Source organism: Antedon mediterranea, chromosome 4 (genome assembly GCF_964355755.1).
Source record: "Antedon mediterranea chromosome 4, ecAntMedi1.1, whole genome shotgun sequence".
Lineage (NCBI taxonomy): Eukaryota > Metazoa > Echinodermata > Crinoidea > Comatulida > Antedonidae > Antedon > Antedon mediterranea.
The window spans coordinates 5,061,788-5,085,908 of record NC_092673.1 but is presented as its reverse complement, the minus strand read 5'-3'; the positions used below and the strand labels follow the sequence as shown (position 1 = coordinate 5,085,908).

The 24,121-nt window shown below is 33.2% G+C and overlaps 1 long non-coding RNA gene across 1 annotated transcript in view; it reads left to right on the top strand.

Moving 5' to 3' along the window:
• The window catches only part of LOC140046432 (uncharacterized), a 64,952-nt gene that overhangs the window by 8,213 nt on the left and 32,618 nt on the right, over positions 1–24,121 (top strand). The window contains exon 2 of the long non-coding RNA XR_011844784.1: positions 16,388–16,463. This is a non-coding gene — a long non-coding RNA (uncharacterized lncRNA). The remainder of the gene's footprint in view (positions 1–16,387; positions 16,464–24,121) is intronic.

The following is a 24,121-nucleotide window of genomic DNA, read 5'->3' as shown; positions in this document are numbered from 1 at the left end:
CGAATAGACAACTTAACGCGCTCATTTGAAAACACCGAGTTAGTAGGCCTACGCATACTTACCACGTCACATTTAGGACAAATTGATTAAATTATTGTAGGCCTAATATAATTTACAATCATTCACACAAAAAAGACGGATTTAAGAATAGTTTGCTATTGATCAGGCTAGTGATCTGGAGAACTTTCGTATTCTCAGAAAGTAGAGCAAATATCTGACCAATCAAAGTATATTTTACTTGCTTTTTTTAAAACCGTTTAAACAAAACAATCCCCAACTTCTGAACAAAGCTGTGTAAGACTAAAAAAACATCGCCAAATTGCTTCCACAAAGTATTCATTATAAATAGAAGGTACAACAAACACAAAGTCTTTAAATAATAATCAAAACCAGTTTAAATGCAAAATTAAATCCTAAAAAATCGGATTGTCCCTATCGGTATCAAAAACGATGCCGCGGTGATGGCATGTAAGTGAGCAACAATTCTCATAGGCTCTAACTTGATAATTGGTAAAGCCGATTAGAACAATACTCTTCAGCCGGGCCGAAACGCATTTGTCCCGCACATTGCAGCAATTAATTCGAGTCTTTTCGGTAGTCTCGGTGAATAGCGCTGACAATTCAACCAATTAGTAACTAGTTGATCCCCAATTGACAACACAAGTATTAGTACAATAGGGTACTTTAATAGTAAATGGGTACAGCAGATTCGGTCACTTTGTAGTGCTGTTATCTAACCCACCAATTACTCAAAACAAATTCTTTAAAAAGTAATTCATTTGAGGCACATGAAACTGATTTACTGTTCTTTTGGGGGTTCTGAAGATAAAAAATTAGAATGAATATGTAACGATATATTATTAATTAAAAAGATTCGTGTTACCGGTTTTGTATATACAAATCGAAAACATAAAATTTGTGCCTGAACATCGACGATTAATTGTTTGATTTTGGAATCATATACACATAAAATAAATTAGAAGGGAAAATTTATAAAACGAATACAATGAAATAAGGTTTAAAATACCACAGAAAGCTCAAAGTGTAAAGGTTAAAGGTTAAACGTTATCTCCAATGGTGTCCAAACGATTAAAAAGAAAGACAGGCCATCTCTGGCATTTTTCACGAGAGAACAGAACAAGTAGTGTGGACAGAATTGATATCTTAGATGCCACAAGAAAACATTTTTTGAAAGCTTATTGCACCAATTAGGCCTTTTAAAAGAATTGGTAACCGTTACATTCAAACAACTTATATAACTATCTCAACCATGAGAATGTACACATAACAATTATCTAATTATTAAATATGTATTATTTAATTAAATTTAAAAAAAGAATTATAAATGAATTTTGCAAACATATAACTGATTGATTGTACCACACACATTGCCTACTAAAAGTTTCGTCTTGACAAGAAGGTCTCGGCACTTTTGCAACTAACAACCTCATTGGCTATTACTTTTACGCATGCGTGTATCGCCAAATGTTAAGGCGTTTTACGATTGAATAATATTAGTCGGCGGACTTTGAGGTTTTTAATAAATATGTTAAAAGAGAAGTAATTTAAAAGACAAAACATTATCTTCTGTTTATTATTTCCCTTTAAATAGCAATATCCGTCTACTAAAAATATGAGCCAAATCAATTACCGCTTTGAAAAGAAAGAATACTGCTGTTGTATTTATTAGTATGATAATCCTCAATGTATAGACCGCGTTTTTGTTTTATAACAGAGTATGTTGTTGTATCGAATAGCTGTAGGCCTATTAAAACATAGATTACTTAGTGAAATTAAATAAATTGACACAGCATTATGAATTCAGAAAAATAAACAGTTGTTACCAACTTCCGTCATATTAAAGTGTTTGTAATTTATTTTTTTCGTCTTTCATAAGATGTGTTTAATTATGTAATTTTCCATTCCTTTACAAAATGGTGTAAATATTTACATTTTTTAAACAGCATGTGTTACTATTCGGCGTTGGCGACCAGTAACATTGACCATGAGGAGTCATAACATACGAAACTATAAGGCAATTTAACGACTAAAATTACATATTTAAAAATTAATGCATACAATCAATAGGCCTCATGTCTCATTACATTGTGTGTGCGTATTTATTTTAGGTTTTAATGCAAATTGGAGGTAATAACCATGCTCGCTATTAACATTGTAATATAAATGGTCATAAAATAGAACTAATTAAAGATACGACCGTTTTCGCACCATTTGGCCTCCAGTCAATATTCACCATAGGCCTACTTGAAAAATATCAGGTTCGTAATTGTTAGAAATTAGGCAAGACCAGGGATTTAGTTCGAGGATTCGAACAAAACACCCAAGGCTTCCCAAAGTGCCATTTTCTAGAGAAAAGCGGTTGAAGTGATGATAAATTATTAGACTGTGGAGAATTATTTCTCCATGGTCCGGCCTACTTATAGCCTCATGACGATTGTGTTCCTTTTGTGTAAAAATGAACCCCTCTGTAAATATCCTACGGGCTGGGAAGTTGTTTATAAGACAAGGGTAGGCCCATGATGATATGATGGGGCTAGACAACAGATATAACATAATTCTATTTCATTTAATTCTGAAATTAAATTTTTAACAGTGAATTATTTTCCAATCTCTACCATACCACTTTTGGAAGTTGGCACAGTTTGACGTTTGAATTAAAATATTGAGAAAACTGATTTCTGTCAAAAACAATCATGTTATTACTGCAACTCCGACAGTGCTTCATGTTGCGATTGCATGAGATAGATTATCTGTTGGTTTTAAAATTAATTCTTTTAAATATATATGTTATTACATACTTTAAATTGAATTGCGGGATGAGTTTTAGGGTTGCCCTAATTGTATTACATTTTTTACTACATATGCCTACAAGGCCCTCATGAAGTATATAGATATTATAAACATCATTTTATCCATTACTCATGAATTCAGATAAGAAAAATAACAATGTTGTATTTATTTAATAAAACAAAATAACAAAGCCTGATTTTTGTTATTGTTCGGACATTGTGTTTGAAAATTACGAATAATAACACATATAATCATTATTGAACGTATATCCACTAAAAGTCTCCAAGACAAATGCAACATTTTGGACGAAAATACAGCTGAAATTGGTCAAAATTGTTCAGTTCTATGACAAAATTGTTCTATTTATTCTATTACGTAGTGGTATGTATTTGATATTTTGGTTTTAATTTATAAACATATTTAATATTTTGTCTAAGTACTCTCACTTGCACTGATCATGGAGGTATACCTTTTTTCTTTTTTAAGCATCTGCTTCAAGAATTTTCCCCTTTTCTTTGTTTAAATCAATTTTGTAATTATAAATGTTAATTTTGTCGTTTATTTATCTACTTTATTTACAAAGAAAATAAAAGAAGCTGTCATTGTCATTGTCATGCACTGATGAAGGGCTAGTGTTTTCTTTATGACGGTTTTACTTTTTGCTTTTTTGTATCTCCATTGAGGTCCAGCCACTGATACCCAGTAACAGTATTGTCATTTTTTCATTAATTTGCCTTTGGATAAATATATTTATTTAATATAATTATATCCAATATGATGTAGAAACATTTTGCTACTTTAAATTCAATAAAGAATAGTTGTTGCATTTTGTGTTTATGTAAAATCAGTTTTTGTTTTATCCATTGCAAATCAATTCAAAACACGAATATCATAAATGGACTCGGAAGGATTTAAAGATGCTTGGAGATCGCGGTAACCGGTACTTGTCGATAAGAAAACAATTCGGCAGTAGAGAGAGAAGTTAATGACAAACATAGGTCATCGGTAATTAAATCGGATCTCTTTAAATAACACTAGTCAATGAAAACAAAGCAAATTAAACGTAAAACCATAGTTAAGTAATGTCATTTAAATAATGAATCCGTCGATTTAGGTACATGTAAAACAAATAAATACAATGTTATAACAGGTTTCCAATGAAAATAATTGATACATTGCCCCACCTGTTTCCGAACTGAACTTTATTTATATAATTTATAGGATTATTAAGGTTTATATTTTACTGTAATAAAAAAACACATCTGCTTACATCTGCTCTGTCTTGAGTAAACAAACCTAGATGGTGTAGAAATCCCTTTAGCAACAAAAGCGCAGTATGTTGTTGAACTCCTCATATATATATAGATATATATTTGTTGGTGATATTTTTTAAATGAAAAAGTAAATATGAGTGGTGATGCTGATATTGATAAATGCATTTTAAAATACAGCAGCAATTTCATTACAAATATGGCTCTAATTGATGTTCAATAATAGCATTTGCTATTTTGATGCTTGTTCATAATTAATGAGCTTAAAATACTGACAATCTATCAACGGGACGCTTAAAGAACAACGTATATTATACACGTATCACTGTCATGGAATATTAGGATTGCCAGTCACTTTATGTGCTACGTTGACTGGTTTATTGTTAGCTTATTCTAGGTCTGCGAAGAAGAATCGAATCTCATCGAACATGATTCAAATCTGCGAAGAAGAATCCAATCTCATCGATATCATAACGATCGGTTAGGAACGCTCGTGCGCAGTGACGTAATTAGGACCAGAGAGATTAGCGACTTTAAATGAACTAACGCTGAAATCTGCACAGGGGTACCTGATCAGTAAATGTTTATTATTGAGGTTTTAATGTTTTTTATGATATAGTTGGCAAGCCAATAGCAGCTGTCGGCAGTGTACAAGCTTAATTTCTCATTATTGAAGCGATGTATGTGGATGAACGGTAATTACAAATTCAATTAAAACTCAAATACCCTGTAATGCCATGCTAAATCATATGAGTCGCGCAATTTCGTTTATTCTGTCTGATGGTTTAACGTCGGATAAATGGATAATTCTTTGCTAAAGCTGACACCACTTAGGCCTAGCATTTCGGCAGTTAGTTAGAGCGAGAGAAAAACGAATATTTAAGCTAAGTGTTTGTGTGATGAAATTAACTACACAACGTGATGGTTTATGGCCACTTTTTAACTTATTTCTAAAATAACTATGTACTTATTCGGCGATTTGAATTACCACGAATCCCTACTTATACACAACATTATCAAACTTATTTCAGGTTGTTGTACATTGATGGTATTTTTTAGATTTGTCTAAGATTGGATTCTATTTAATGAAGTAAATAATAGACTAGTTGAGCTACCTCGGGATTGACTAAATACCCGAAATGATCCGATAACGATCTGTTAGATTAGGATATAAATGTTGAATGTAAGCCGAGGAGGGGAATCGAGAGATGAATTCCTCGTTCTTTCAAATGAGAGAATAGTAGTTCAATGTGCTGACAAAATAGCTGAATAAAAAAAATGCTTTATTGAGTTATACATAGGCCCATTATAGCAACAAAAAGAAACACGTATATTTTACCGTATGTAGCCTAATACCGTAAGAAATCCTAAAGGCCCATTTACACTAGGACTAAGCATGCTTTTGATGCATGTGTGAAAATATCATTTTCATCAAAGGAAGCATAGATGGTTATTTTATAGTTCTAGAATGAAAAGTTGTTATATTTCTTTTGTTTTATAAATGGGCCTTAAGGCAGATCTGTCCCCTGAATAGGCGTGTCCCCTGAATATGGTCGGCCGTATAGTTCTAAAAAATATTCTAGTTCTAGAAAATATTCTCCGTTTAGGCCTAGTTCGTTCACCCGAAAATGTCCCCAAAGGGGTTTCCTCTGAATATAATTATACTGTGTGTAACTTTTGTTTTTCTACTAGACGTTGTTTAAAATAAATAAATGCATTATAATTAATATGCATAACCATGTGATTCAATTCAATTACCTTTGAAACCTTGAATTCATGCCTTATAAAAACATAAACACTTTTTATTTACAGGCCCATGGTCCAATTCTTGCAATACGTTATTATCTACTACTAAAGTAACTAAATAGCGTGTGTGTAGGCAGTACATTAACATGTTGTTTTTGTTACATGCAATCACTCACTTGATAAATTAATTTGTCTGTTAATAATATCTATTAATGGATTATTTATCCCTAACGAATTACGCGTTACGTATTAGACAACCGTTTTATGAACAAACCGCTAAATATTTCATATGATTCATAGCAATGACACTATATACCAATTCCATGTGCCCGACAGCAGACCTTTTTAAAGTGTTTACTCGTAGCAAAAAAAAACTCAACAGCTAATGCGTATTTGAAGAGCGCTTTATATTACTCACTTCACTTAGACGGTAGCAAAATATGTAACCACTAACACTTAATATCATTCGGACATTCTGTCCATAACGTTGTAATAATTGGTTATATAGACAAACCTATTTTAACAAAACAAATATTATCTTCCAAGCGACAATGGTATATTTTTTCGGCGAACCAAAATAGAAAAGGTCCAACATTGCGCGCCGCACGACGAGCAGACTATACATAAAGGCGTTAACTTTACGCGGGTCAACGCACGAAGAGTGGGATTTAAAGACACTCGATAAGCGCCTCGCTCGATGATCTATGGCGAACGAGACCACTTCACAACCATATCTTACGAAGTAAATCGCGCGTACAGCTTAAATGAAAAGATTCGTAATGTACTACTTAATAGAAATCCTCACACTCATTTTGTCGGATTATCTGATCTTAAACTGTAATTTGATGTGATTATTATCTCTGAATTAATTATTGTGCCCCCGGGTATACTGAACTCGACCAACACCAGGACACTAATTTGAGACCTGGATATTCAATTATAACTCATAATAATAAAATAATAATAAAGTAAAATCATTAAAATTACAATCAGGAGTAAAAAAAGAAAGAGGATCAAGTTCGATGATAAAGATATCAGTCTGGAAATTTTGATAAAATTTAAAAGAATAAAAAGTGGTCCAGATATGGGATCCTAGCCCGGATTGCTTTCAACATTTAATAGAGCCGTCCGTGACCATATATCTATATGTGGTTTAAATTTAGTGAAAAAAATCCTTTTTTTTGTGTTCACAGCAGACACACACTACAGACAAAAATACTTCTTATAGGCGGGATACCGTAATAAACGTATACTATTTATAGTTATACCGGACTACTGTTGTTGTTGGTGTCCCCAAGTCAGGGGACACCAACATTTAGGGCTTTTTTTTTCAGTTGACACCTTTTTTTTATATAGCAGAAGGCATAACAAATAATCGTCTTCTGAGTCCGTCATGATTGTGAACAAAAAAGGCGAGTCATAGAACGATAAAACCGTTGTAGTGTAAACGCGACACAGAATTAAAACTATCGTTAACAATATATATAGTTATAGTTATCGCCGTAGTATAAACAGGCCTTTAGACACCTTCCCGTGAAATCGCAATATAATTATTACCCCTATTCAGCACCACGAAGAAATGTACAGTATACGCATAGAGATATGCTTGACGTAAGATCAAAAGACTGTTACGAGTTCGTTCCTCTTTTGGCAAGGCAAGCTTCAGTGTCCTGTTGTTAGATTGCCTGGGACAAGTCTCGAATAAGTTTAAGTGCCATAACAATACTATAACTATATACAAATATTATCTTATAAAAATAAGATAATGTAAGTGTGTTATTGCTTGTCAATATTAAAGAATATAATTAGTTTAGTTGATACAAACCTATAGTACAAAAATAAGAGGATATGATGTCATGACGATAATGATGCGCAATATAGATATACAAATCAATCTGATTCTGCGCATGCAACATGACACGTGTGACGATCAAAACCAAAACATTAATATTGTAATAGATATCGTCGGTTCTTATTTGCTTTCAATAGATAGATCTATTTATTAAAGAATCTAATATCGGTAAAATTACTTTTAATGTTCAATGTTGATGCCATTTAATTAGATCGGTTTAATGACATCTCGTAGATAGATTTACGACTTATTAGTAAATATTGTCGGTGAGATTCAAGCCAAAAAACAGTATTAACCGCCAATAGATGAAGTAAAATGGAAACATTAGTCCGTTTAAAGAGTGATAAAAGCGTATAACTGAAAACAACTTTTTAATGTGTGTTTGTTTTGTTGAACGGAATGCAGAAGTTTCTACTATTTGTTCAGATCTACTAACTTGTTCAGAGCAGTAAGGGACCTTGACAAACTTATTCTACCAGTTACTGCAGTAACTTGTAATAATAGGCCTACATTCTACAAGTTACTGCAGTAACTTGTAATAGGCCTACATTTGATTTAGTCTTTATCTTTTAACGTTTTTAAGATGGTTTTTGAGGTAATACGCACTGTTTAAGTGACGACTGTCGCATTCACTTCTAGAAAAAAACAAACTCATGTTATTGCAGCAGTGTTCTCCCCAGGATTCACATCAAGCGTCACGCTTCGCCCCCGCCCCCTGGGGGGCGGGGGGCATTCCGACACTAAGTACTTGAGTCACAGCCCCACCATGGTTGGGGCTGTGGCGAAGCGGTTTTTGGTAATTTACCCCCTAGATGGCCGGAAATGGCACTCTCGCACATAACATTTATGTTGAATGACACCTCTGGTTTGGCCGGAAATAACACTTATAGCGCGCTAGCAAACAACAAAACGATCGTAGCCAACTTTTTCCGCCGGTAAACATACGCGAAGAAACATTTTTTGCGTTCATTACGAACGTCAGGGGGAAGCCCCAATGAAAAAAATAGGCCTAATCTATTAGCCTACTCATCAGTAGGACAACTCTAGTTGGCCGGAAACGAAACTTTATAGCGCACTAGCAAACAGTAAAACCATCGTAGCATACTTTTTCCGCCAGTAAACATACGCGATAAAAAAATGTTTTTGCGTTCAATACGAACGTCAAGGGGAATTCCCCGATGAAATAAAACTAGGCCTACTCATGAGTAGAACAACTCTGTAGTTGGCCGGAAAGACACTTCATAGCGCGCTAGCAAACCGCACGATCGTAGCCTGCTTTTTCCGCCGGTAAACATACGCGATAAGAAACATTTTTTGCGTTCATTACGAACGTCAAGGGGAATTCCCCGATGAAATAAAAAATGCCTACTCATCAGTAGGACAACTCTGTAGTTGGCCGGAAAGGACACTTCATAGCGCGCTAGCAAACAGCCCGATTGAGCCTACTTTTCCGCATGTAAACATACTGTACGCGATATATGAAAAAAAAATATGCCTCATCAGTAGGCAACTGTAGTTAGCCGGAAACGACACCTAATAGCGCGTTAGCAAACATTAAAAACGATCGTAGCCTACTTTTTTTTCCGCCGGCGGGTAAACATATGCGATAAAAAAACATTTTTTGCGTTCAAATACAAATATCGGGGGCAAGTCCCGATGAAATAAAACTAGGCTTACTCATTAGTAAGACACCTCAAGTTGCCCGGAAATAAGACTTCATAGCGCACAAGGAAATAGGAAAACATTCGAAAGAGAGACATGGCAGTAACAAAACACGTGCTTACATCTCTCGGCGGCGGCCGGTGAAAGCACCATGTGACATACAGTATCGCAGTACTGATATCACAATACCATGTGACATCCCTTGTCACTCGACTTTCTCACGAAGTAGGGCCTAAAACATTCTAGCACCGATGTACAAATGTACCTTAAGTTAAGTGAAATAAGACTTTAGCACACTAGCAAATAGGAAAACGATCGTAGCCTTCTTGAATGTATTATACGATCAAAGCAGCTAGCATTGAATTGCGCCTAGAAATCATTTGATGACGTGCGTATGTTACCAACGAAAGAGTAAATCCCACCGATAGAGTCGATTAATTCAGTGTGATATTGAAAATAATAATATCATCGATATTTATTTTTAATACACATAACATTTTTACAAGAAAAACAATACAATTAATCATTTACTTTATTTACAATATACAAGTTACTACACTTTAGACAACAGCCAAATACTAGAGATCGAAAGAGAGACATGGCAGTAACAAAACACGTGTTTACATCTCTCGGCGGCGGCGCGGCCGGTGAAAGCGAGTCTCAGTTGTTTAACACTTTGTTACGCAGTCTTTTGTTTTTCGTCTAGTGGTCATGTCACGTGTCTCGTATGCATTAGGCTCTTTATGCATGCCGCGCCTCAGCTCTAGAAAAAGTACCGTACCTGCCTGTTAATCTATTTTTAGATTGTTGTGGTTGATATTTTTAAGCGTCACGGATAAGGTTTTAAGCGTCACGGCCGACCGTAAAGCGTCACGGTAGAGAACCCAAGCGTCACGGTACCGTGACGCTTCAAAGGCCTGGGGAGAACACTGTTGCAGTAGCACAATATTGATATTATCCCTTAATCGCCAATAGTAAGTATAATTATTGAGATATTGTAAAATATAGGAAAATAATGTATATAAAAAAATATAATTTAAAGCAATTACGAGTTTTACTTTAGGAACCTTGTTGAGCTTATTCTAATGCAGTTACTGCAGTAACTCAGTAGCACAATTTTGTAATAATAATAATAATCGCCAATAGTAAGTATAATTATTGAGTTCCCTTGGTGGTCCTGCCTTGAGGCTTAGCTCCCCTTAATTAAGTCAAACATGCACCCATTACAATTTACATAAGATCATAGTATTCTGAGCATCCAATAACCGACTATTTTTGTCCATATAGCTTAATTAATTGTAGCCTACTGCTTTTCGATGTAGACAGATTTGAATACACGTCTTGTCTTCCTATACTCAAATGGGATAAGGCAATCAGCTAATTATATCAAACCCACCGAAATCTAAAACAGGGATTACCATCCGGCCGGATTAAGCCTCGCCTATTGAATAATAAAGGAGATGAACATCCTTCGTTTTCATGTTACAGTCAGACCGTCCATTTAAGCAATTACTCAAATCTAAACACCTTTTGATCAATCGTTAAGCTTGTTAAAATGATACATGAGATATAATTGGAACGAATTCAATCAATGTACAAACGTCAAAGCAGGTAACTCGATGATACGTGTTGATGCTAAAGCAAATTTCTCCTGTTAAATGTTTTAGTAGGGCTATATAATACATTAAATTATATTAAATTTAATTCTCATCTTTAAAGATGTATTGTCCCTTGAAACACAAAAAATGAAAAAAAAAATATTCTAAATTTAAATTGGCCATATCAAAGTAATATTAAAGTTATTCACTTTAAGTCGAAAATTCGAGCCAAAAACAACAATTTTACGTATTTAACAGGTAAATTAATTAGATTACATTTCGTCTGGGAAATCGTCGCAAGCGAAAGTAAACAAAGATTTCAAACCATGAGTATGCATTATTCATGATGGTAATTAGGATTGTTTACAACTCGTCACGGTTGAGAAGGTGTTTTCACACAGATCGCGAGGAAGTTTTATGATTATGCATACAGAGTAGCCAAATAAGTGCGTTGCATTATGAGATATGTTTTTATTGAAAACTTTGACTGGAAGTCAAAGTTATTTTTTGAACAAAAAAACATCTGTATTTCGGTTAAATTATTTTTTTTTCCGACTAATTTTTTGTGAAAGTTAATAACTATTATGATACTTCAAAATTACCCACTTTTTTTCGAAATTAAAAAAAAAATTTTTTTTGGAATTAGTCAAAGGGACAATACATTACATAGTAACACTTTATAATCTATCCAGAGCAGCACGCCCCCTACAGTTTAAAAGTTATCATACATTTTCTCGACCGTTTTAATGCTAAAGCAAATTTCTCCTGTTAAATCTTTCATGGCTATATAGTACACTAAATTCTATTAAATTCAATTCGTCTTTAAAGATGTATTGTCCCCCAAAAACATGAAAAATGAAGATTAATTAAATCAGACTTTGAATATGTTATTTTGTAGTTTTAATAAAGTTAATCACTTCCATAGAAAAAAAAAAGAAAAATAAATGTTTTCACTTATAAAATGACAAAAATAAATGGTTAATTTCAACCAAAAATCCATTAGCTGGCAGCCAATTTGACCATTTTTTGCTTTAAATTACATTTTTTTCAGGTAAATACAATTTTTTTCGATCCAATTTTTGTTCAAAGTGGATAACTATTATGTTACACTAAAATGAAATATTCAACAAAAAATGTTGTAAGAATTATTTTTTCAGGGGTACAGTACACCTTTAATATAGTTATAATTTTAATCTACCCAGCGTATAGGCCTAGCTCCATGGTAGAGTCTGGTTAACGCGATAGGTTTTGGTGATCATGTCCAGTATAGACATTTCTCTATAACCTAAATTCTGAATCGATTCTATACCTTCGAGATGACCATTTCTCAATACCTGCTGGTCATTATTCACAATGACCACATACACGTGGTCATGTTATTCACAAAGACCAAGCACTATCTATGACACTGAAGAAAATAGCAATTTTGAAAAGCGACCTATAACCAATGATTTAACACATAAGAGACAACGTTATTTATAGATAAATACCCGTTGCGTCCATTATCTATATTCGGTGTACTAAAAATATGATATGATGTTCATATTTCTATAAAATTGGTCAATTAAGTTTTTTTCATCGTTCGTCGATGAGTCCATTAATTTGTTAATGCTTTCGGTAAGAGATAATTAGTGTACAATTTCCTAAACATCAACAGGGCAATCAATATTCTATTCGTTTTACGTGTAAACCGACAAGTTATGATATTAATACGCCATTAAATTGTAAGCGATTAGATGAATTATGAAATTGATACAGGATATAAAAATCGGAAATTCGTTTTCTAGAAAGCAAGGGAAAACGAAATCAGCACAATAGATAAATAAATTGTGAATTTTACATTTATTATTTGTCTGGGGCTGGAGAGACAGTTGTCATTGACAACTCTTCTCTCTCCTCAGTGCTTCTTTTTAAAGTTTCATTTAAAGATGTATTGTCCTCCTGAAAAAATAAGTCTTAAAACACTTTTTATTGAATAATACCATTTTAATATCACCTAGTAGTTATCTACTTTGACAAAAAATTGGATAAAAAAAAAATGTATTTACCTAACAAACTGTAATTTAAAGCAGAAAAATAGTCAAATTGGCTGCCAACCAATGGGTTTTTGGCGTTTTTGGTTGTATTTAACCATTAATTTTTCTGGAAGTGATTAACTTTATTAAAACTACAAAAATAATCTACAGTATTCAAAGTATGATTTTATTAATCTTTATTATTTTTCATGTTTTTGGGGGACAATACATCTTTAAAAATTATGAAATAAAATAAAGTAACATTGAATCAAAGTAAAGATAAATTTCTGTGTGACAAACACAAAGAAAGACAAGTGCTTAAATAAAAGAAATAAATTGACAAGATATATGGTTTCCTAATTCTTATAATTTTATAATAATTAATTTAATTAGTTCAAGTATTTTTAAGTTATCCTTCTGTAGGCTGACACAGTCGGATATTCTTCTTGGGCCTATATATAATAACTATTTCAAAGGTATTTAAAGTATGTAAGATTCCACCCACCATAAGTAAATATATTATTTCATAATGACCTATCGAACAAGTTTATTGGCCTTTATGAAAAAATTACATATCTTTATTATAAGTTGCTATTAAATTTGCACCTGAGAACCACTCGTAAGAAAAGTCTGCAAAATGCAGAAAACAAACAAGAGTACACTTAGACTTATTAACAGTTCTTAAAGAAACTTCAGAAGAGCCGACAAAGTAAAGTCGGTTAAGTATATTAAGTGTTACAAACATAAAGTTAAAGACCTAAATCTGGCTCATCTAATTAACACTCGGTCCTTTGTACTCGTCTGTATATCCAATATTCAAAGAATGGACATTGAATGCGTCTTTTCATACCAGTGTGTTTTTCTAATATCCATCGGATAAGAAATCAATTTCTTCTTGATCTATCGTCATAATACCGAGTACATTATATTATACGGTATGCAAGTTAACCGTACACTGGTATTGGTTGATAGTGTTGGAATAATTTCAAGTCCTTTTGAATAATTGTTTAGTGTCCTTTAGGTTTAACTTCGCACGCAAACAGCAATCAATATAATGTAATGTAATTTTTGTTTGTTGCTATACCATTCTTATCTTAAAGGGTAGCTCCGTGTTTAAAGATGTAATGTCCCAAAAACCTGAAAAATAAAGATAATAAATCAGACTTTGAACAGTCCATTTGCAGTTTTAATAAAGTTATTTATTTCTGTAGAAAAAAAAACAATCAAAAATATAAATTGTTAATTTATATTTTTTCAGAAAAAATAATTTTATTTTCGATCCAGTTTTTTGTCAAAGTGAATAACTATTATATGACATTAAAATGGCATATTAAATATATATATATATATATATATATATATATATATATATATATATATATATATATATATATATATATATATATATCCTTAACATTTCAATGGTTTATTTCGTGAATATTATAAGAGGTATAATCTTCTGATGTTCAATGTCATTATACAATTTAGTAAGCACTTTTAGATAGTATAGGCATAAAATATGCCTAAATTTTACATCAATGAGAGTCAATTTTGGTAGATTTCATGATATTTTGTTACTTTTCACGACACTCGTTCTGCTTCACTGTAGAACAATAAGCGAGGTTATTATCAATGTTGCTGTAAAGTTTACAATAGAAATTTCAAACCCGGAGCTACACTTTAAATTTACTCATTTATTCCCAAACCTATTCTCTGTGCCCAAATATGGTAGTGATATGCTTAAATATGGTAGTGATATGACATCATCATGTCCATATATGGGCACATCATATTTGTTGTCACATAAAGTTTGATAGTGTAGACAGAGCTTTAGATCAGACGGGCAACCGATAAATTCAATAAAGACCTTAATCAACGAGTAGAATACCTGTTCATTGGTGACTTCATGTTCCAATTACCGACTTATTGGTCAACTCGTCGGCAAATCCTTTGATGTGACCAACATTATGACCGATATCAATTACGTAAATCAATATCAATTGTGTATTTGATTATCTTTATTATACAAATTCATCCGATAGAAAGGTCCCATAGACTGGACCTCTGTCGGGTCCTTTTGCTAGAGATTTTATAATTATATAAACATTCTTGAATAAGTCAATATCATTAACCCTAAACAATTTGCGACATCAATATTTGATGAGTCGGCTTGCTAATTGTAGTTTTAATTTGATTATAATTGTTTTATTTTTTCAATTGTAATACTGTAGTTAAGTTTAGATGGGATTTCCATTTATGTTTGGTGGTTTCCATGTTGTGTTGGCCTAAACTATTAATGTACTGCAATAATCAGTGCGAACACATTCGAGACCCAGCAAAGTGTCCCCTTAAGCCCTGTCTACACCATCAAACTTTATGTGGCAAAAAATGTGATATGCCCATATATGGACATAATGATGTCATATCACTACCATATTTGGGCATATCACAGAATAAGAATAATTCTCATAAATACCTAAAAACCTATGAGGCAATTAATAGTTTTTCAAACCTTTGTACAACATTTATTTATTTACAAAATATGATAATAAGAAGTCAGGTCTATAAATATACTAATAGTTAATCAATGTCTATGTCTAACTAAAATGAGTTACAGAAGACCCGGTTCGAATCTATTTCGGTAAGAATCGCAAACTTTTCATCTTCGATTAGTCAATTATTAATTCATTGTCATCTTTCTAAATGTATCAAATACTACACTGAACGCTGTTAATAATAATTATTACAATGATATTTCTGAGATGTTTACTTAATGACACAAAATAGAAGCTTATCACGTCACAGGGTCGGAACCTAAAGATGTGTGTCCGCCAAATACACATTCAATGGTTTCATAATTGCTCGATGTAATATTCTTAATCCCGACAAATCGTGCTATCATTGTCTGATAATTTAACAAGACATTAAATAGTTTAGAGGATACGACGGAAGATTAATTTGTGAATTTGAAATCATCGAGTGTCTATTTCAAACAAGGTTGCTTTAATCTAAATGTTTGGCATTATGTAATCATGATATCCTGTCACCTTCTACACAATAACTGTACTTTATTATAGAATTATGTTGCAGCAATATCACGGTTATTGTGTTGATTACACTGGCCTTTTCGGTTTATTCCACTCAGCCTACGTCACTTACGCTATGAAGTATAGAGTATTGCTCCATGAGAGCCTAGCGGATCATTATCCCAGCAAGCGTCACTTCGGTAGATTATTGTGGCCCACCCAGAAAAGAAGTCTTTGCCTGGCAGATCACCGCATCCTAGCCTACGTCTAACCAAGTCTCGTAGATCATTGCATCTCTTAAACATCACCCCGCATGACCCTTAAAACACAACCCCACCCCCACATGTATATTTAACAATGTGCTAAATTAAGAATTATTTTTCTTAAATTTTCCTGAAAGTTTCAGGTTTGAAGTTGATGTTAATAGAGAGGCAATGAAAGATGACAGTGAATACACATGAAGAAATAAGGGAAAAAATAAGGTAAGAAAGAGTGGAGCTTATAGCTTGGTGGTTAAGGTGTTTGCCTTCCAATCCCATGCTCCAGGGTTCAATCCTGACCTAGTGCCAGGGTTGTAACACAAAAGTCTTTCAACTTCACTCCCTAAGTCAACAAAGTTGTCATTTACTGATCTTGTCTTCGCTCAGTGCTCCTCTTTTTATGTATCACGTATGATATTTTACTGCTAATTTATCGGAAGCAAATCACAAGCATGAAGCAAGAATGTGTGACTATATTAACTTGGTTATTGAAAGTATTTGTTTTAAAACTAGTACCCCCGATTAAACCTTGCTCTGTCTTTTATTTTAATTGCTTCGCTTTTACCAAATAAATGCAATGAAACAGTTATTATTGAATACAGGGTATAGATAGATAGATAGGGATAGATCTTGATTTTATACAATCTATTCAACTCGTATGCTAATCCTAGTGGTTCGGTCTCTTTGAGTATAATATATTAGGATGTAACTCAAAAGTAGAGTATAAAAGAAGGGAATATAAAGAATCCTCGTGAGGCGAATCAACCATGACTATAGATTTCCTATTACAAAAGATTATCTATTTGAATTAACAAAAGCAATTTTACCATTATATTGAACTGGACAGTAATTAGGTCGGAGCATTGTGTGATCTGCATTTTACGAGAGACCAATCGAATTTCAATGCAGACAAGAAAGGGGATAAAGGCAGATCGATGTTAATTAAAGTCTCAATCAGTGGCTATAGGCCTAAAGGCCAATTTACACAGACGAGCGGTAACGGTAAGCGGTAAAGTTGAGCGGAAAACGCAAAAATAGAATCTATGTTATTTCTTATGACCATTTACACAGAACGCGGAGCGGACGAGCGGTTGAGCGGAAATCCGCTCAGCAGGATCGAAACAGATTCGATTTTGTGAAATTACCGCGCGGTAATTATGAATTCTGGCCAACCAACGATATGATTGAAATGACGTCATCTATCAACAACTTTTTTTTTGCGTCCGTCGAGTCAAAGACGACAATAAATACGAGTGCCGTAGTAGGCCTAGCCTATTTTGCAACTTCTTTTTATTCAGAAATACAAACACCTACGACGTGAATAATTGTTTGTATAAGGATAGTGTAAAGGAAATATACATTTTAGTACGTTATTAGGCAACAAGTCCCTCTAAAACTTCGGCCTGTGTGTGCTAGGCCTACTGACAGTCAGTCACATCCAGGCCAGCAGTGACTGTAACATGCATTAGCCTCGAGGCCTACACGCACCTACTTTCCACCACTACGTTCGCGAACTCCGCGCGCTGTGTAAATGGGAAAGGCCACGCGGTTTTTCGCTTACAATTACCGCTTACCGTTACCGCTCGTCTGTGTAAATTGGCCTTTAGGGTGAAAATGATTTTATAAATGTACAATATTCAACAAATATAACAAAAACAACAGTTTTAATTTAAATAAGTAACTCGTTAATAGACAATTTTCACACAATTTTACAAATATTTATAAACTGTACGGTAGATAATGTTTGTAATTTGTATGCTGGGAGTTGTCTGTGAGCCATAGAGCAATTATTGTCTCTTTAGAAGTCTTGGTCTGAAAGGAAAACAAAAATGAAATACCCACAAAAAATATTGAATGTAGGCCTATAGCATATTTTGTTAATACTAGTAAGTATGTATTCTCCAAGCAATGAGACATACAGTAGAACTGATACCAAAACTATAAATGCAATAGAAAAATATATTAATAATAATTATGACAATAGAAATGTAAACAAAGACAGTGACCCTCATTTTCAATAATAAAAATTACCGGAATGAATTGAAATTTCTGACAGCAACTTTCATAGCTGAAGGGAGAAGAGTTTGCATATTATCTACACTATAAAACAGAATTATAAATATCATCAGTGAAGGTTCGGCAAATTGAGAGTCGGCAAACTGGGATTCGGGAAACTGGGTGTTCGCACAACTGCAGGAATTCGGCACATTGGCCACACAACAGCGTTATAAAGACTCTTAACTTTAATTAGTCCATTACCGAATCGTTTGAACACAAGTTAAGACGAACTTTACGAAGGGCATGCAAACACGATTTTTATCGTGGGAATCGCATCTAAATAACAAACCAATTCTACATTTAATATTTCCAATGACTATATAGATTATATCCAAATCATTTATCGGTGTCTTGGTGTTTTTATATGTATTTGATTGGGTCATTCTGTCGGAACATGTAGCGGTACTTTGAAAGGATTAAACACCATTGTCATCAATTGAAAACCCGTAACATTTAATCAATTGTTCATGTTGTTTGGTTAAACAATATCTTATCTTTAATGATATAGATATAGCGCACTTCAAAGAGAAAGCCGCCGTGATAGTCGAATAAAATTAAATTAACATGCCTCGCCTATTATAATAATTTAGCTAATGATCGTCCACAAAACTTGTCACGTGAAATAAATAAAACGCTGGTTTTATTGTCAAATCAAATTAAAACTAGATTAACTCGTACTAAAAACTTGCCGATAGTTAAACAATATTCTCAATAAAAACTACAACAAAGCAATGCCGGTTACAGACTCTCAATCAAACTACAGTATCATCGCTATTATCATCTTTGAAAAGAGATAAGCCACATTCATATTATTACAGCAGTAGAACCCGATATCAGGGGACACCACAACTATTAAGGGGAGATTTTTAATGGAAGGAACAAGGGGTATATTTATAAAAGAAATTAAAATTGAATTCAATTGAACGAATAAGGGGTATATTTTAACAACGGCGAATCCCTCAGGGGAAACAGCAGAACCCCATATTTACGGGACACCAATATTAAGAGGACATTTTAAAGCTTATAGTTCGCGAATTTTCTTTTTACCTTTTCTGTTTGTTGATATGGATAAAATTTCCGAAATAAAAGAAATTGAAATTGAATTCAATTGAACGAATAAGGGGTATATTTTAATAACGGCGAATCCCTCAGGGGAAACAGCAGAACCCCATATCATGAGGGGACAACACCACTATTAAGGGGACATTTTAATGGAACGAACTTGGGGTATATTTTACAAACGGCCAACCTCATATGGGAAACAACAGAACCCCCATATCAGGCGACACCACTATTAAGGGGACATTTTTAATGGAACAAATAAAGGGGAATACCTCAGGCTAACAACTCAGGGGAAACAAACTTAAGGGGGAAACTTTGTTTAGCCCAAAGGAGTGTCTCTTTAACCGAGGTAGGCCTACTATATTTTGTACCATTTTGATACAATTTGTTAAGTTAAATCTTATTTGTCCTTTTTGAATGTATATCGTCGAACTTTCAAGTTCAGTATACGCCAATACACACAATTTGATAGAGTAAGAAGACCACCATATTGTTATAAAGGCCTATCAATCGTTTTATTGTGGCAAATGTCTTTTTAAAAGAGAAACTACAAACATTAATTCGAAGCACATTAATTTAACGAAATATGTCCAAATAAACTAAAACGAAATTGTCGTCAATCGTCTTAAAACAAAATTTAATTAATACAAATATTTTTAAAAATTGTATTAATTTAAATTCATGTTAACATAACAACAGAACTCATAATTGATTTGCCGATCTTTTTATTTAAAATTTGCTAATGATATTTTGAAAAAATCAAAAGAAATGTTTATTTCCAGCTAATTAATTACATCGAAAACGAAAACATCATTTAAGATATATACATAGTGATAATGTATACATTACCGGTATTCTCTCATTTAAAACATTTCACTTAAAGAATAATAATAAATCAACAACAATACGGTTTGTTTGTAGTCTTTTTGTAATCAATATAATGTATTCAAAATATTTCACAGTGTCTCGGTGTACATCTGTCTGCAAACAGTATTTAATTCGTTTTGTCAGTGCATAATCATATTTACAATACCAACATTCGCTGTTGCATTGTGCTTCAAAATACAGCCTATTGTATAACCCTAATGACTTATTAACATGTTTTTCATATAATTCAACTTTATAAATAGAGGCACAATTTGGAATTTATTGCTTTAAGATGAGCATAAAATATAACAAAATTAGTTATCTATTGTTCATTTACCAGATTAGTTTTGTACAGCTTCTTCTAAGTTATATTATCATTACTATTGTACTCCGAAACAAGCGAGTTGTTCATTGTCGATTAAAATTAGCATGTACTACAGTATGTCAATGATGATATTAGGACTATATTTTTCGACGATAATTGCTTTTACAATTTTTAAGAATGGCAATAATGATAATAAAGAACAGACGATCAATGGTGACATTTAATATTTTATTTTAAAACTCATTATGTTATCAATGGCGATTAATTTATTGTATTTTATAATAGGTTTTGTTCAATTAATTTATAGGCTTAATAATGATTACTCATTTGTATGTTATGGGCAACCATCGTATAGCGTACCATGGCATAATATTCCACCGTTGATTACCGTACCACGCACAGAAAAGCACGTACATTATATTAATTTTTGATCTAAAGTTCCACCAAGAGTTATACTATGTTACTTAAACATAATCAGTGCATCTATCGGGTTTTTAAATCGATATTATTACGCAATAGTCGACCCAGTTAACAAGTTGAGTAGGCTACCATAAACAGAGAGGTAAGCTCAGATCCTAATTAAAAAAAAAATCAAATGGTTTAAGTATATACATTTATATATACACGTGACAACACTGCAGATTTAAGAAAATTAATAATTGGAACAAAACGTTGTAGCGGTACAAAAATAATGTTTTAAAATAATATTCAAATGCACACACATGTATAAATATTGTTATACTTATAACAGAGCATAATAAAGTGGAACGAACCCACACAAGACAAAAAAAAATAAATAAAATGATGGTAGAGAAAATAACCCAGTGTGTATGTCTTACGACTGTAATTCAATGTAATCTAATTGAAACGTTTATTTAAACATATTTGAATCAATTTATTATATACTTGAAACGAACATTATCACATCTGAATCGGATTTACTCGATAACAACTGGTTACCAAACAATCTCATTAAAAAAAAAATTGGTGCGCGTGTATTTCAACAACTCGTTTATGTCATCAACGAATGTAAATTGCGGAAAATTAAGACACTATTTCAATATTAGAAAACACTTGGCAGTGCAGAAGTGTAGCTTAATGATCGAGTGAGCTTTTTAAAGATAACAAAAATGGACAAATATGAGATTGGTTTCAACTTAAAAGGAATAATTGTTACCAATGAAGATTGATTTTAAATTATCCATCTTCAAACCTACTGAAAAATAAATTTAGTTCACTCACTTGTAACATTAAACGTGAGTTTATTGGAAAAAGTGTTTAGATTTCATATTCAAGTTTATGCTCTGTCTACACTATCAAACTTTATGTGACAAAAAAATGTGGACACGATGATGTGATATCACTACCATAATTTGAACATTTTACTACCATATATAGACACACCACACATTTTTGTCACATAAAGTTTTATAGTGTAGACAAGGCTTTATTTTTCAGCTTGATCATTGTTATTCATTGTTTATTGACCATTTTTCATTTCATTTATTTATTTTGATCAAAAAATACAACAATAAAACAGGTCAAGAAAAACCAAAAGCGACCTAGGCCACTATGACTCAATGAGTCAGTAATTCCTTTATACAATATAAAAATGTATAAGTTTGGTAATTATGAAAAGCACTATAATGCTCTATTTACAATAAAATCCATATACAGATACAAATTTAATATTTCAGGATAAAATATAAAATTTAAAAAACAGTAGTAATGATGTCTGAATTTTGAGAAGAACGTACTGGATCACCTGCATGATACCGTACGAATATCGAGTGGTATGTCATATGTTGTTGTACACGATCAGTTTACAGACTATATTATCAAAAATCACTTATTACAACAATTAATTGGTGTTATAATATATGACAGATTGCTAGGCTCTATTATTAACTAGATGAATTGTGCGACGAAAGTGAATAAACTCTCGACGAGTTCTCACTGAGCAGATTATGATTTTAATTTATCTATTAGATATCCATATTGATAAGATGAAGCCGTGGTTTACATTATCTAGTGCATTTGTTTCAGAGCTTTCGGTATTGATCCGCTGATGTAAATTGCGTTAAAACGACGCAATTATTGTGAGTAATTGTTCAAAGTGTGAAATCTTGCGAGGCTGCTGGTGGGACCGCCATTTTCCGACAATTCTCTCCACCTCATAATTATGTATTAACACGCATTAGACCAATTAAAACGATATGTTTTAATGGCCCAACACTTAAGAGGCTTTTACACAACCGAATCGACTAGATCTCCGATGAGAAATCAATTATAAGCACTATCTATGTATTATTCCGCCCTTCTGATTACAGTTTATTTGACGTGTTTCACAGTTTGATAAAAAAACTATTCTGTAAATTCTCGATATTGACGATTATGAGGTGAAAGTTGGCTAATTGTTTTACATAAGTACCTGATTGTATCGAATCCCCGAGGAACGAAGGTTAAAATTGATGCGAAATCGGTAGAATTAACTGCATTATCAGCTAATTGTGTGGTGACGACTAAATATCCATTATCATCAATACTGACATAATAACAAAATAGTATACATGATGATGAACACGTACCTGGATCCTTACCTGCTCCCGAAAGCAATAGTTGTGTAAAATGCAAGGGAGTGGTCTTCCCCAATTCATTCCAAATCATCTCATATGCAAGGCCTACACCTTATTTCAAGGGCGCTTAAAACACACGTAGAACCCTTCCTTTGGAACACTCTATTAACTTTACTAGAAAACAAATGATGGACGTGGTAATATACTTAATTAACACATGGCCAACGTCTATTCTAGGGACACATACTAAGGGTACTAGATACATAGTATACCAATTTCCCGAAGGTGTCCTAATAGTTCTCTATTCCCCTCCATCATCCCCACCCCACTCCAAAGAAGACTGCAACATGTGTATTCAAATGGCCCGCGTCAAGTACCGTATGACGTCACGTCACGTCAAAGTGGCAAGAAGAAGATAACGGAGTTATAACAAGAAATAGTTTTTACACAAAACGACGCTCGACTTAAAAAACAGTTCCTTTCTTCAAAATAATGATTTATTATCAATTATTTTGTGTAAATATAGTCTAGTCTACTCCCATGCAAGAAGAAGCGCCCTCGGTTAATTTTGATATGAAGAACTTAATGAGGCAACAAATGTGATTCACAGGTCATACGAGATCAAACTTTCCTGAGCTGTGTAAATGGGCTGTAACAGTTGTTAACTTTTTATGTTTTATCATTACTTCCGGCATCAATGCTTTCTTATAACATAAGACAACAAGTCACATCTAACATGGGGCTTACGTGTAGGCCTTATACTTGACTCCATAAAACAGGTGTATAACCGCAACGCGCGGTGTGTCATGACGGGTTTACCTTAATTCGTGGGAGATACTCGACGTAGGCCTAATGACCTAGGCCTACTGAGATGGATGAAAGCAATCGTCAGAAATCACAAAAAGACTTGTCACAAATCACACGAAAATTGTTATCAGGAAATTTGAGACTAAATTTGACTATTCCTGTTCTGGTTATTTGGAGTTTGCACT